At 25.1% G+C, this 16154-nt stretch overlaps 1 protein-coding gene and 1 long non-coding RNA gene across 3 annotated transcripts in view; one reads left to right on the top strand and one right to left on the bottom strand.

The window, feature by feature from the left end:
* Positions 1-13736, bottom strand: part of LOC112604161 (myocyte-specific enhancer factor 2-like) — an 83318-nt gene extending 69582 nt beyond the window's left edge. Inside the window, exon 1 of the mRNA XM_025353063.1 lies at positions 13652-13736. The gene's annotated coding sequence lies outside the window, so the exon portion shown is untranslated. The remainder of the gene's footprint in view (positions 1-13651) is intronic.
* Positions 13737-13779: 43 nt separating this feature from the next.
* On the top strand, positions 13780-15813 carry LOC112604163. Of its 2 annotated transcripts, none has more exons than XR_003115211.1 (3): positions 13780-13868; positions 15010-15248; positions 15543-15813. It is a non-coding gene; the product is annotated as an uncharacterized LOC112604163 (long non-coding RNA). The 2 variants fall into 2 exon arrangements; XR_003115210.1 differs by lacking the exon at positions 13780-13868 and adding an exon at positions 13917-14000.
* Positions 15814-16154: the final 341 nt, after the last annotated feature.

Genomic DNA, 16154 nt, shown 5'->3' with positions numbered 1-16154 from the left:
AATCTTATATTTTTAAATATTAATTTGATTTTTTTTTCATAATAGTAGCAGCAAATAATAAACTTAACTACAAACATAATTATTTCTTATTAATCATCGAAATTATTATTTTCATATTTTAAGCTTTATTACTAATTCAGTATTTTGTGTTTTGAGTTAGAAGATTAATGGATTATTGAGGCTCTTTTTTAGATCAATTTAACAATTGGTATGCATAAATAGCATAACTAGGAATTTTTCAAATCACTAACTATACAGGTGATTTAAAATAAACATTATAAAACATTATGTAAATAATGGAAAATGGTTAAATTTAATCGGAGAATAACGCATTAAAATATGAGGGTATTATCTGTTAATAATTTAATTTACTTTCTTTTTTTTTTTCTTATGATATCGAGGACTGGAGGAGGAACCATGGTAATAATTTAATTTACTTAAAGAGTATCATAAGAGTTAAATACTTACATAATTATATCTACTAATATTTACAATAAAGCTGATAAACTTAACTAAAACAAATAAATACATTATTTTATGTAAATTTTCAAAGGCACAAGATATTTTTTTAATTTTCATCTTTATATTATTTGTATTAATATTACACAAATTCCGGTTTTATATTATATTATAATTATAACTTATAACTAGTTTATATTTGCATCGTATAAAAATTATGTCTTAAAAATACTATTCTAAGAATAATAAATAATTTACATTAATAATTGTAAATTTGATTTTTTTTTTGTTATTATACTTAAGTATTTAATATTTTTTGTATTTTTTTTTTTTTTTTTTTTACATAAATTAAAAAAAAAACATTATAAATTATCAATTTTTAAAAGAAAATAACATATTGATATAAAACTATTAAGCACTACTTGTACTCAAGTGATTCGTGTATTTTTTAAATGATATATTTTTATTATTAATTAAAATGTTAATTAATTACTTACATAAGCTACTACATTATTAATACCTACACATTTTCATCCAATTCCAAGCATATAAGTATGTTCAACTTTTAAAGAAATATTAAAATAATAAATTAAGTAGCGAACTGCAATAACATGTACCTAAAATCTAAATAGGCTAAATAAATCATAAATTCACGTTCAAACAAATATGTTATTATAACCAACTGACAACTTTTGTACTTCGTACTGGGTACCTTTCACTGGGATATGAACTAAACACTAATTAATTCTTATCGATGTTCATTTGTGCTGATTAAGTTACATAACTCAAAAATATGTATAAAACGCATGCGAAACAACAATATTTTGAATAAAAGTCTATATTTTTCTATCAGTCATTGCATCTCTATGCAGTTTAACTAAAATAAATTGAATAATTAGATTAATATTTATAAATAGGCTTACTTTAGATTGGTTATAACTTATAACTTATAATACAAGTATAACCTTTAGTAAGATTCCAGAATGTTTCTAAAAACATGACCTATTGACCATGTGTTTCACAAAGGTTATTTTAAAACAGCATACTATACTTTACTTTCGTCTGATTCAAATTACATTAATAAAAATACAATTTTACAGTGTACCTTTAACATACATAATAAATAAATAAAAATATTTAACTAAATATGTTATATTTGAATTAATTTAAAAGTTAAAAGAACATTTATTAAAAAATATATTCATTTTAGAATAAGGTAATTAGATAATTATAGATATAGTGTTAAGAAATATTATATTTTAATAAAAAAAAAAAAATAAAAATTCAATCATTAAATACTTACATATTAAAATGTACAATAGTACGATGTATATTATATTTAATAATTAATATAATATTACATTTAAAAATAAAAATAAAAGTTTTGTTCAAATTTATCAAGGTCCAAAAGACCAAAACTACAACTATATAATGTAATTCATTAAAACATTATATAATAATTATTTTTTATGGTATTTTAATAAAATTAAGTTATTATTAAATAACTGTTTGTTAAGCAATTATTAAAAAAAAAAAAATGTAAAATCAAAAAGATAAGGGATACCTTTTTACACTTTATTTAAGGTTTACCTAACAAATATTAATCATTTTATTTTCATGTCAGACAAACCAAGTAAATCAATAGACATATTTCTATTTTTCCGTAAATCGTAATCACAACTCGTGATATTAATTAAACTGAATTGAAAAAATAAAGTCACAATGTAAAACAAATAAATCAACTTAAATTCATTTTCTAATACTAGTCCATAAATTATAATTTCTAATCACGGATATGCACAGAGGTGTGCAAAAGGGTCTTTAGCATCCCTTAGTTCAAATTTAGCACCCTTTATTTTTTTAGATCTTACTGTTATTCTTTTAGTGAAATACCATGGCTCTGTGAGGTATTAACAGTTTTAGCACCTCACGTTTTAGAGGTCTAGTTGCGTATTATATTATGGTTAATAATATATTAGTAGGTATAGTTATGAATAACCAAGTTTCTAATAAAAAATATGAAACTATTTAAAACCTATACCTATATAATACGATACTAAAAGAAAATAATAATTAAAAATAAATTCTTTTTTATCATTGAATAAATCCATGATATTTATTTGACAAAGCATAGGTACATAAATTTTTCAAAAAATAATAAATAATTAATATTATATAATATAAAATTTTACTAATATATCTTCTGCCTGTAATTTTGAGTAAACTATTAATATTAAACTTACTTTAAATCCCATTAAAAGTGAAGCCAAGATATTTACTTAGAGAAAATACGTAAATCTAGCCAAAGTACACATTAACAACCCAGAAATACAATTGAATACAAAGGATAATTTAGTTAAATACTTAAGGATATACCTAAATTAATAATTCACATGAATAAAAAACTAAACCAAAGATGCAAGAGGATAAAAATCTTATAGATATCCTTATTAAACCATACATCAACCCTGCAGCAGATATAAAATGCTCTCTACTGCTATATACAGCAATATTAAAATCACTTCTAACTTCCTTATACTTCTTATGGGTTATAATTACTTTAATAAAATAAAAAATTGAAATATATTTTAAATCAAATTTCTAAGAATAACAGTCAAAACCCCTTGTTAACTTTTGGTTCCTATGAAACAAACAACTGCACGAGATGTATGCTTTTAATCCACGTTATCAACATGATATATTAACCAACACAAAAACTTCAAAAATAACCCAAATAAAACCAGAGGAACATTAAAAAATCATTTGAACCTAAGCTACAATCATGATTTTATAAATATTATGTTTAGTCTCTGCTGTAATAGTAGGTAAATTGTAAATAGTAACACCAGGGCCCCTTGATTGCATGCTTCTATATTACTTCATCTTTTCTACCCAATGACCTTACAAGAAGTTCCGGTATTATTTAAAGCAAAATATGTTCTTTCTTCTCATGTTCACGTTTAAAAACTTAGTAAAATCTCGATACATAATATCGGAATGATATATATTGCAGTATATAACAAAAATAATATACATATAATTGTAAAACAAATAAATATTTTTAATACATTTTTACAAATTATCAGTTTATAAAATTTACGTTTGTTGGATATTTATTTATATAAAATACATTTTTAATATATAATTATATTTTTTTACCATCATTGAGTACTTGATGGTCTTATTAACTTACTTAAAAATTATAAAATTGAAAATAAGATTTTAACTATAGTTTTTTCCTATGTCTAATATTTATGATTGAAGTAGGAGAAAAGGAAACAAAGAGTATTCTAAAAATTACAAGTAAACTTAATCTATCAATAAAGTAAATAAATTTAATATGACATCAATTTTTTTTTTTCATTATCTGAAAAGTCTTAATGAACTTTTTACGTGGACTGAACAAGACAGGGTCAATTATTCTTTGATGATTATTAGTGTTATAACGCTTAGATACTCGATCTGTTTAAATTTTTAGTTACTTCTTATAATTCTAGGAAACTAAATTAAAAATTTTATATTTCATATTTTGTTAATATTTCAAATAAATATAAATGCGTATTAGAATATATTATAAAAATATAATAATATTTTGAAATTTTTCGAAATATGTATTTAGTTAAGTTAATGTCAAATGAATTTGGACAAATAAAAACACATTTGGAAAATTATTTTATATATTAATAGATATAAAAATAATAATTTCTCTAGGTATTATGAAATCGTACCCAGTCCATAACCAATAGCTACCAATAATATCGGTGCGATAGAAAATAAACTAAGGTTTTAAAAGAAATTAATTTTTAATACATTTTAGCTAAAAAAGTTTTCATCTAATCAAAATCTTCAAAATACCTTTCTTCCTTATAAATATAATCATTTATCATTATTTTTTTTTTTTTATTTTTTTTTTTTTAGTTTTTTTTATTTAAAATTATAACATATTGTATACAGTTGTTTAAGCATACTTTAATTGCATATTTCTTATTTATAATTGAAAACTTATATATAAACATATTTTATTATTACTAAGAAAAAACTTTCCCAACTCTAGTTCTAAGTTATAAGTTTATAACTAGAAAAAATTTGTAGCCATAGTTTAAACCAAGAAAAGCGGATTATTAAAAGCTTTACGTAAGCATGTAATACATAAAACTATTTTTATAATATTTTCTTTTGTTTTAATTACTATAATGGTAACTCTATACAGCATATATGTATATATACATACAAAATGAAATGTTTATTATATCTATATTGTATATGGTAATAATAACATTCTATACATTTTACCTATATGATCTAAACGGCGGACCTACCAATTCCGCCAGTATCATTGACTCAGTTATTAGTCATTACGTGTAGTTACACTGAATTAAAATTTTATAAATAATATCAAAATATGATTTCTGTTACCGAAGATTAAATATTCCCCTCTTCGATGAGGTTACAGGATAAATAGGTTTTTAAACTATATCTGTATTGGCTTGTAATATAACATTCCCCAAGTATAAAAAGGTCTGATGGAATAGATGAAACTAGAAATTAGTGACAAGAATACAAGAAAACAATACAAAATATAATAAATAAAACCAAACTTAATTAATTTTCATGAAAATATTTAATGATATAAAATATGTATATTTGAGTAAGTAGTTAGTATGATATTGATTTAAAATGTTAACAACTGTTTATGCATAAAAGAAGTTTTTTTATACATTTAGTTAAGATTCATCCCCAATACCTTACAGTATTTGATAGTTTTTGTAATATTATTCTCGGATTATCAATGTAGATAAAAATCTTTTAAAGTTCTACTTTAAAATAATTTAATTTATATCTTATTTTAGATTCTGAGCGGAACGATGAATGTATTGATTTAGAATAGTGTTTTTGTATGTCTGCACGAATTTTCATTTTATTATTTTTTTTTTTATGTAAATATCGATAAAAAATTATTCACCGTTTCAAAATTCTTCGAAGTTTAATACAAGATCCCACGTATAAGATTTTTGTATAAAAATATTATAAAATAATACATTATTTTAAGATATACATTTGAAGTTAGAATTTTGATAAAATTACAAAAATATCAAACTATTTTGTAGTTTTCATAAAAACTTTTCTTTTTATATTTAAGTTTTAAAAATTTAATTCAAGATTTCTCATGAGTAGCTCAGATAAAAATCCTAAAGTCTAAAAAATAAATATAATATAAAGAATTTCTAAGTTAAAACTTGGACGAAATTAATTATTTAAACGATAAATAACAATGCTAATTATTTTGTTATAATTTAAAAAAATATATTTGTGGAAACTCAAAACTTATATAGTTTTTTTTTTCATTTATACTATGAATCTATTTTTACTATTCTACTGTATTTATAGAAAGAAAAAATTGAATTTTGAGTATACAAATTGATATAAATGTTTATTATTATGATAATTAAAATATTTAAATACTACATTATTCAAGAAAAATTGCATCAATCTACCGTAAAATTTAAAGTAGAATCAATGACTTTAATAACTATATTAAAATAACTTATCTCGAAATATATACTAAGTGATATGGGCTCTGTGACCATGTCCCTTCAAAAATGGTTTTAAAAAACAATAATACAATATTTAGTTAAAATTTAACACAACTATAATAGTAATCCACTCTGCATTTAAAGTACAGTAGAACTCGTGTCTATATTTTTTAAATAATAATACGATTAATATATTTCTTTAAAAACTTTAAGATTATTAACATTTAAATATGTTAATTTACCTTATATGTTTGATTATTAAGATAATATATAAACACATTTTTTTTTCTAGTTTATTACATTATTAATATGACTTTAATGTCCTCTTTAAAATATTTAATTTTAATCATTAACTTAATCATAATAATGATATTTTTAGTGTTTAAACTGAAAAATAAAAGTTAAAAACTGAAATTTTTACTTGCTTTAAGCAAGCAAATAGACACTTAATTTAGGTTGTATAGTTAAATTAATAAACAGTACCTACTTACAATTTTCTGTTGTTATTTCTATAATTAGTGTACCTACAAAAATAAATTTTGAAGCAATATTTACAAATTAACTTAAGTTAAATTAAAAATAAATTGGAAAATTAAACAAAAATATAGATTGGCTTCGGAATAATATGTACATATAATGTTAACGGTATACGAATGACGGGATATTTTTAAGGCGGAGTCACTAGTTATGATATTAAGTCGCGCAAAAAATCAGTATACGCCGGCCGGCAGTATGCAATTTGCATACAAGAGAAGACCGGATCAACCGGTTAGATCGCGTGTATTGAAGGGGGGCGGCACATTTATACACCCCGAAGCACACATCTTTCCCTATAGTATTGGTTAGTATAGGTGGGCGAAAAAAAAGATAATATCGCAGTCCGAACAAATTCTTGCTGTACCTATCCGTGTCAAGTAACCTGAGGTGTCTAAAATAACATGATTAATTAGTCAATGTTTCTCGAGTATTTATAAGAATCCATACCTTTTAAACATAATATTATACTATATTATAGGTATTTAAATTTTTAGATTCTTTACACGAACAATAACGCTATGGACTATAGAGTCCATAAAAAGATTTATTCTTTATTACGTTATTACTTTATACTATAATAAAAATCATCAAAATAATCGAAATGAAATGAACAAGATCTTTTTTAAACTTTAAAATACTCATTAAGTATATATTAAAAAAGTATTAACGTTTTAGAAAATAAATAATACATTTTGCTATCTTTAAGAGGTTTACTCTTTTTATTAAACATATACATTTTTCTGGTTTTATGGTATTTTTTAAAAATTTATGATTACAATTTTTTTCATTTTAAAATACATTTATATTTTTATACTATTAAATATTACAAACTTTAATAAATTATACATATTTTTTTTTACACAGTTCATTAACAATATTAGTTAAATTATTATCGATATGTAATATAATAAATTAATAATTAGAAATATGCATATTAAAAAAAAAATTAATTTCACTTATCGCTAATCGTAATATATTGTGAAAACATTATTATTAATTTAAATATAATACATAATATTTTCTATTTTTACTTATCCGATATAAATATAAATAATCGGCACGTTTCACTTAATTTTGTGATAAAGAATTTTCATACAGTAGGTATGAATGAATTCATATTTTTAAGTTATGTAATTATTCAATTATTTTGAAAATAAATAATTTGTAACTAAGACTAAACATTTTGTATTGTATACTATGAACAAATATATAGTTGTTATTTGTATTTAAATTTATGAATTTGTATAGTTTAGGATGTTTAGGTATTAATTAATCAAAAAACTTTGAAAGCCTAGCATAAAATACAAAAAATTTGATTAGAATTAACTAAAGAAAATAATTATTTTTACAGGTCAGTATATAGAAGTATTTAATATTTATATTTAACTTTTAAAGTGGAAAAATATATTTTTCTCTATAAAAAAATATGAAAGATTATTTTACTATGGTGAACAATAGTTTAGTGTGATATCGTTGTAATAATTATGTAATGAATAGTGTATCGAAGAGGGAGGATCTAAAGGAGTTTTAGCAGTTTGCTATCCATAGGCTATGTACATATACTATTTAATATTTTAAAATTTAAGTATTAACTAAATGTTGGCGGTTAAACATCATAAACATAAACATTAGCGTAAATAAACGACAATTGAACATCATATTTTATCACTAAACATTATCGTATCTTAAGTTTTTTTTTTTTTATATATATATATATATATATAACAACATTTTTATAAAAAGATAGTATACAATTTAGGTCTTATAACACAAATAGGCTAAGTACATAAACAATGTATTATATTTATTTGTATATAATCTAAGCAGAATTTTAATACACAGGAGGGTAGCTCTATTTAATCATGATAATTTTTGATAATCTAAGGCCTAAAGGCTAAAATACTCGTAGACTCAAATAAGTTAACTTAAATGAATATGAATAAAAAAAGAAGACATTAATAAAAATGAAATGAATACTTTCTTTGCTCAAAATTCTTCTATATGAAGATGCTACTATCAAAATGGAGATGTTTTAGATTGAGCTAAAATATTATTATTAAATAATTTATTAATAAAAAAAAAAATTTTAAAATATTTCAAGAAGCATACTGACAAACATTCTTTTCTAAATTTAGTAGAAGATGATGAGTATCGGGTATCATTCAATTAACCGTATGTTTTAGAAGTTACAAACATTTATTGAAACATAAAATTAATAATTACGGTATTACCTTATTATAACATACCTGCATTATCACAATGTTCAAATAACAGTTTAGTGTTTTTAACAAAATTTGTATATTATAAAAATCATAACCGGTTATAATTTTGTCATATAAAATTGACATAAAATATATTTCAAAACATTTTAATTCTAAACATAGTATATTTTTGATTATTGTAAAAAACAATATAATAATCATTTATCACTATACCTACGTCCAAACATGATAATTAACAGTGACACATTTAGGTATGTTAAAATACTTAAATGGTGGATTAGTGGAAATTTATCCAGAATACTAATAACTAGCCAAAATAATAATTATTTACATTATCTATACATTTTTTTATAAATTTCATAAATTTCATACCTCTGGATTTATATATGTTTATGTACGTTCGATGTGTATTCAATTACTATCCATAAACGTAGTGTAATGGTAATATAGTATAAAATATAATACAGGCTAAAACAATTTTAAAATACTATAATATTTTACTATACCTTGTAATAATAGAAGTGTATTTTGATATTTGATATATTTTTAAGAACCAAACGAGAACAAAATGTTATTTAGGTACTAAAATAATATATTTTTAAAGTTGAAAAATGTTCTTTTCCTACTAGACTACATTTCAAATCGATGATGGGCTACTTAAAACTTGTCTAACACTGATCCACTGATCCTTACTCATTTTAACCTATTTAGGTTAGTGATCATAAAAGAAATATGTTAATGTTAAATTAATACATAGAAAAATTACTATCAGACTATTATACTTCAGTTACAACCAGAATTATTATTAGAATATTATTATATTTAAAGCTGAAGAGAAAAAAAATTGTTTTCATGTTTCACACATAAACTATAGAGATATATTGAGAAATTAAGATTTTATCTCTTATTCATTTTTAGAATACGATTATTTTACAAATCAAGTACAACCAGCTTAATTTCTGTTTCTGCAGTTCAAATTTTCAAAATGAGATTTTTGAATTTATTAGGTGCATGATGTAAATTTTCCACTAAAAATTCTTTTCAAACATAATAATTATTATTGTTTCTTTTGTATCTAAACTATTTAATACTATTTTGAAAAAGTTATTTAGTATTTTTTTTTTTTTTTTAATTGAACTTAAGCCCGGCAACTAGGGCCATTAGCTGTTTGTAAGGGTTATGAACTATGGTAAGGGGTAAGGTTGGTACGGTAGGTTGTATTTTACGATTGTTACGGTTGATAACAAACACGTGTATGTGTGGCAAGGTTTTTAACCACTATGATCCCGAGTGGTCACCCATCCGGGAGCTAGTAGCTGTGGTCGTTACTTACTCTCTCGCATTCCGCGACTGATAGCAGCCAACGCACCACGCCAAGCCACTTATTTAGTATTAATAAGTATTAAATAGTAAATACTTCTTTACTTCTTTTTAAATACCAGTTTGTGTAAAATGTAAGTGTTTTTTATAGATTATAAATTTTTAATTTTTTTTTGTTTCCATTAACCTTCAAGAAATGCCCTGTTATGAATAATGAATAGTATATTACGTAATGATAATTGTTGATAAATTGGGCTCTTTTGAATTGGCTCCCAATTTTGGGTAAATATGAAATTGACCTTTGAATTGGCTCCTAAAAAATGTATTATGTTTGAATTGACTCCCTAAACTGTAAAATATTACTATTTAACCAGGTGTTCTCATATTAAACGCGTTTAATTTCACGACGTCAACCTGATATAGTCAGAAAACTTCCTCTCAATTACAGTATAGCGCAGAATATATCTATATTATAGTATATATACCTACATATTTATTGAATTCAGTTCTATCACCTTAATCGTTTTAATCTACTACAATAATCGATTATCTGTGACTCCAATACACTAATTTATTTGTTCATTAATATTTGATGACCACAATAGCAATGTACTATACTTTATTAGTAGATACACTGTGTTCACGCGAGTGTGTAAAAATGAATTCCGTTAAGAAAATGTTGAGCAAAAAGGGAAAATTAATTTTTATAGTTAACAAATTTAAGTTTAATTTTCACAAACTTCTACAAAATGATCAACATTGGTATAAATGTACTAAAAGAGGATGCACTGCCAATTTAAAAGTATTGGAAAATAAGGATATCGTGTGGACATCACGTAATCTAAAATATAACTACGATCCAGACGAAGAAAATAAAATGAAATGTCAAAAAATAGGCAATAATTTGAAACGTAAGGCCACGGATAATATGAGAGAACGCCTTTCCAAGTTATTTCATTCATATTTATGGGTGAAGGGTGAATAATACAAATGCAATTACAACCAAAGATGTGACATATATAAAACACGATATATTTCAAGTTCGAGCGTCTTAACGACCAAATTTGTCTCATAATAGACAAGAGGTGCATGATATTTTGAATGACAATATGGACGTAAAAACATAATATGAGGTAATATATTTTTACAAGTTAATAACGCAGAAAAAGGGATTTTATCATTTAGCACCGAAAACAATTTAAAATTTCTTAGTAATTAATTATGTTGACTTTGAAATAGCTATACATAATGCAATAAATGATGTTTGGCCATTGACTTAAGTTCGTGGTAGTCGGTTTCACCTAGGTCCTAGGACAATCTTGGTATAAAACAATAAAAAAATTTCATCTTTCATCAGAGTACGTGCAAAATACAGAAATAGGCCAATATTTAAAGTATATATTTGGATTACTATTCCTAGATCCACAATCAGTTAAGGATTGATTTTCTGACGAATTAGCTGAAATACAGTCTATGAATGAAAACCATACAAAATTTAATGATTATTTATTAAAAAATTATATTAACAATGATTCAACATTTTCACCAGAAATTTAGGCAGAAAAAAACAGTAGCATATATCGTACAACTAACTCGTACGAATCTTTTCATTCCAAATTTAATTCGCAATTTTATTCTCCACATCCAAATATATTAAACTTTCTAAATATATTATAAAGTATTCAATCTAATACAAAATTTATTATAAGATTCAATACAACAAAACCACACCAGAAAGAAATTAGAGATAAAATACAATTTTTAGAAGATGAAATTCGAAAATATGACAAAGGTATAAATACAAGGTTTCAATAAATAAAAATATTAGCCAATAAATATAGACTACGAAAAATAGTCTAACATCATTTTTTTATTTAATTTTGCATTTATACAATATACATATATATTATAATGACGTGCTTAGAAAGCACAAAACAAGCAATTAATATGTAATAGTATGCATAATAATTGAATATTTTCTAGTTAAAATTATAAACATTCAATTATTATTCAAAAATTTGTATTTTTTATTTCACAGTTCAATGTTATAATTATATATTTATTTTTGAGTGGATCGATGAATGTAATTGTTTTACAATACAATACAACGCAATTGTTTTATATAACGTTCAACGTAACGATGTAAAATATACGAATGTAATATCGTAAACCATGTGTTAAGATTAAGAATCATACTGACGTCAACCACTCTAGGACATAACGACTAACTTTAAAATATTGACATTTAAAAAAATATTAGGGAGCCAATTCAATAGTAAATTCTTGGGAGTCAATTCAAAAATACTTATTAAAGGTAAAATATTGACTTAAGTATCGGAGAGCCAATTCAATTGCGCCGGATAAATTTTCATTTAAATTCAAATCCCCTTGAATATTACAATAATTTGATATATATATGTCGTATTTATATTTATTACAACGAAAATACGAAATAGTATCTTACGATAAATTATTAACCACTCAAGAAGTTAAGCTTTAATAACAATTATAAAGGTGATTTTAACTCAATAAAAATAAAAATTGATATCATTATAAACTATAGTTACTTTAGATGCAACAATATCTTTCTTAAAAAAAAAAAAAATTGAAGTGTCTTAATAATTTTGAAGCAAAATTTTCGCATATATTATTAAATAATAACAATTAGCACACTTAAGTTTAGTAAGTATTATCTGTATCATTGTATTAAATTTACTATATACTAAATTTATTTTCATCACATTAATAATAAATGTAATTAATTACGATTATTGTAAAATATTAAAATAAAATAATAATGTAGGTACTACCTATTAGCAAAATAATGTGTACCTACACGTATTGCATGTAATATTATCTATAATTATTGGATTCAATACCTAGATCATAAAATAAAAACGATTTTTTGGTTAATCAATATATAATAGACGATCTATATTATTTAGACTACTTATACAATTTATTGTACAATGTACACACAATACGCAATAAGTGTGTGTAATATTATCAAAAAAATAATAATTTTATGCAAATTTGCAAGTTGTACGAACGAAACTTTATGCAACATAGTTAATATATTTTTTAAATTATACCAAGTATTAACATTTATATTTCATACGAATGAATTGCTTCCAAAAATAATTTAATACTTTCGGACTTCGGTAACAATAATTTTTGATGTTTAGCCTGTTTAGGAGCTATGTTGAGTTATGCGAATTAGATTTTAGTTGAAGCGATAATAATGTTTCAAAATAGTATTAACAAAAACTTAATATGTTGTCCTGTTGTCCATAAGTTCATTACCCGAACACGAGTATTAAAACTAGAGCAGATCATATTTTGTTGTAACCGACCAATCGTGAATGGGAGAAAAAAAAGTAAACTGATAAGACTAATCGTGTTGTAAAAACATTGTACACTCGCTCTGCTCGCCGCTCTTATCAGTCCGGGCGATTACAGCCCACAAACAACAACTTAGAATATTATTATTAATAATAATAATAATAATAATAATAATAAAAAGAAAAATTAGAAAACGGACAGTACACCATATAAATCCGTTATATATATGTGACTTACGCTGTGTTGTAGTTCTTCTGATGTTTTTCTCGTGTCATTCGTAAAACCGTAATATCCGAAATCCCGTACGGACAACGCAACCAGTGACCGACGAACGTCGACAGAACTACGTGTGGATTCACACGTCGCGTATCCCGCGCTCGTTCCAGATGATCAACAGGTGTTCCGTTCGGTGGAGGCGTCTCGTTATCACGCTATGTGTGCTACGACATCGCCGGTACGCTGCAGCTCGACAACAATCTTTTACTAATCCGCTCGCGAAACGGAAGGACGCAGCTCGGCAGACGTTTGACGATAGGGCACCAGGGCGAATGGCCCCGGGCAACGGGCAGAGTTCCGTCGGAAAAGGGTGGGAAAATATAAACTTTTTTCTGGAAATATTTTTCGTACGGGTGTGTGACCGTTTAAGTTCGCGCGCGCGTGCGTGTGTCTGTTTTCAAACGTGTGCACGGGCGAGACACGGCGTTCGCACACGGTTGCGCGCTCAAACAAGTAACAACACAACTGGTTACGACGTGAGTGATGTCACTATGACATCATGTCCGTGTAAACGCTTAACCTTAACCACTCTGCGCGAGCCGGTGACCTTGAGCGGTCGTATTAAATCCACCGGCAGACCACCGCCCCTGCATCCCGCCTATCGGTTTAAGATTAAACAGAAAAAAATAACACTTGTTTGTTATTTTATTCTGCCCCCTCCACCGGCCGGACGAATTGTTGACTGTTGTAGTTGAATAGTTGTCCGTCCGTTTACTCGGTAGCCGCTCGCGCGCATAATAATAATATTGTATTGTATATAATATATATATATATAAAACATATTATAAGTACATAGTACATACCTCGCACGTATGTTATTAATAATAGTAATAATAAATCTGATAGACATTAATCCTCCACGTCGGATCACCGACAGGCCACAGTCCGAGATTTACTACCTCGATTTAATAGTCGTTATTATTATAATATTCTTGTCTTTAGACTCCAGAGAGTGCCCAACCCCGACTACCACCGCCAGCATGACGATTTATAAGTTGAATTAACAAAATTAATAATCGCTACTGTTATCAACAGCTATGGGTAGTGGATACGTCCCATCGCGATTTAAGAGATTATCTTAAATCCTCTACGTCTCGCGAATTAAGACAATAATAGATTATTTTATCTTTAACCGTCATTCATCCGTCCGTGAAAGACATTATTTAATTATATTATTAATCATTATCAATAAAAAAAAATTAATTTTACTATTATCAACACTTACTAGATGTTACGAACGACATCGACGACTTTACTGAAAAGTCACTGATAACGATTTATCAAGCCGCCCTACTACAACAACGCTGTATTATTTATAGGCTCACATGGACCGCTTGATAATGATAAGCGAGTGTATTGCACCAACCCGTACAATCACTAAAATCCGACGTATACTTACGGCCAGGTTGCTGATATGATGCGCAAATACATAACTAGACAACGGAGCTTGTCTTGGACAAAAATCATAATCGCTTCAGCAATAGGAGTGTTTGGTGGAGTGTACGTTTGGAAGCCGTTTTTCGAATCTTTGGACAACGAACGACACAAGAAAATTAAGGTTTGTCGTTTTCGATACACTGTCCAAATAGTCACCGCCGTATTCTGAAAGCATGTGATATTTTCCATAAAAGAAGAACTTCTTTTATATGAAATATTAAATATGCCTATTAATTACAGTGTCACGTTTAATAATATAATTAAATCGATTGATGACATTCCTATTTGTAGTTGTCGATTTAGTGGTCGTGGTTTCTGTTTTTTTTTTTTTTTGCTTACTCATATGAACTTAAAATGTTTATTTTTGTTTTCAATAGTGCATTGTCTAATTATTTATTTTTGTCTTTTTTTCCAGAAAGAATGAATAAAAATGTAAAACCCGTTCAACCTGGTGGTGTACTCACCGGTAATTTCAACAAAATTTTAGCATTTGTTGGTTTGAGCTGGTTTGCATCTATGTTGGTTGTTAGATATGTTATAAAACCATACAAAATAGAATCAACTATGAGAGAAAATGAAATGCTTATGAATCAGCTTTATGATGAACAAAAATCACAAAAAAATAAAATAAGCGAATTTGATGAATAAAAAATATTGATGTTTTATCAATGTTTTGACTTTTTTGATATCTACTGGTATTTTGTTAAATAGTAAATACATTTAGTTAAATATTTTTATTTATAAATATACATTAAATATTATAACCATTTAGAATTAAATAGTATATAATTCATGTAAATGCTTAAAATAAAAAACAAATAAAAATTTTTTTTTTTAATTTATTGATTTTATTTAATTACTTACGATGAAATACTTGGGTTTGCATTATTTATTAATTATTATATAACTAACTCAATGGTGTATACTGAGCATTACTTACAAATTTTTATAGTACATTTAAATTAATATTATTTATAAAAATAATAAACTTTATTAAACTGCATTCACAGTACATAAATATTACAAG

The sequence above is a fragment of the Melanaphis sacchari genome, unplaced genomic scaffold (genome assembly GCF_002803265.2).
Source record: "Melanaphis sacchari strain LSU unplaced genomic scaffold, SCAv2.0 Contig11_pilon_pilon, whole genome shotgun sequence".
Classification (NCBI taxonomy): domain Eukaryota; kingdom Metazoa; phylum Arthropoda; class Insecta; order Hemiptera; family Aphididae; genus Melanaphis; species Melanaphis sacchari.
The sequence above is the reverse complement of the archived record's forward strand: the minus strand, read 5'-3'. Positions and strand labels throughout refer to the sequence as shown.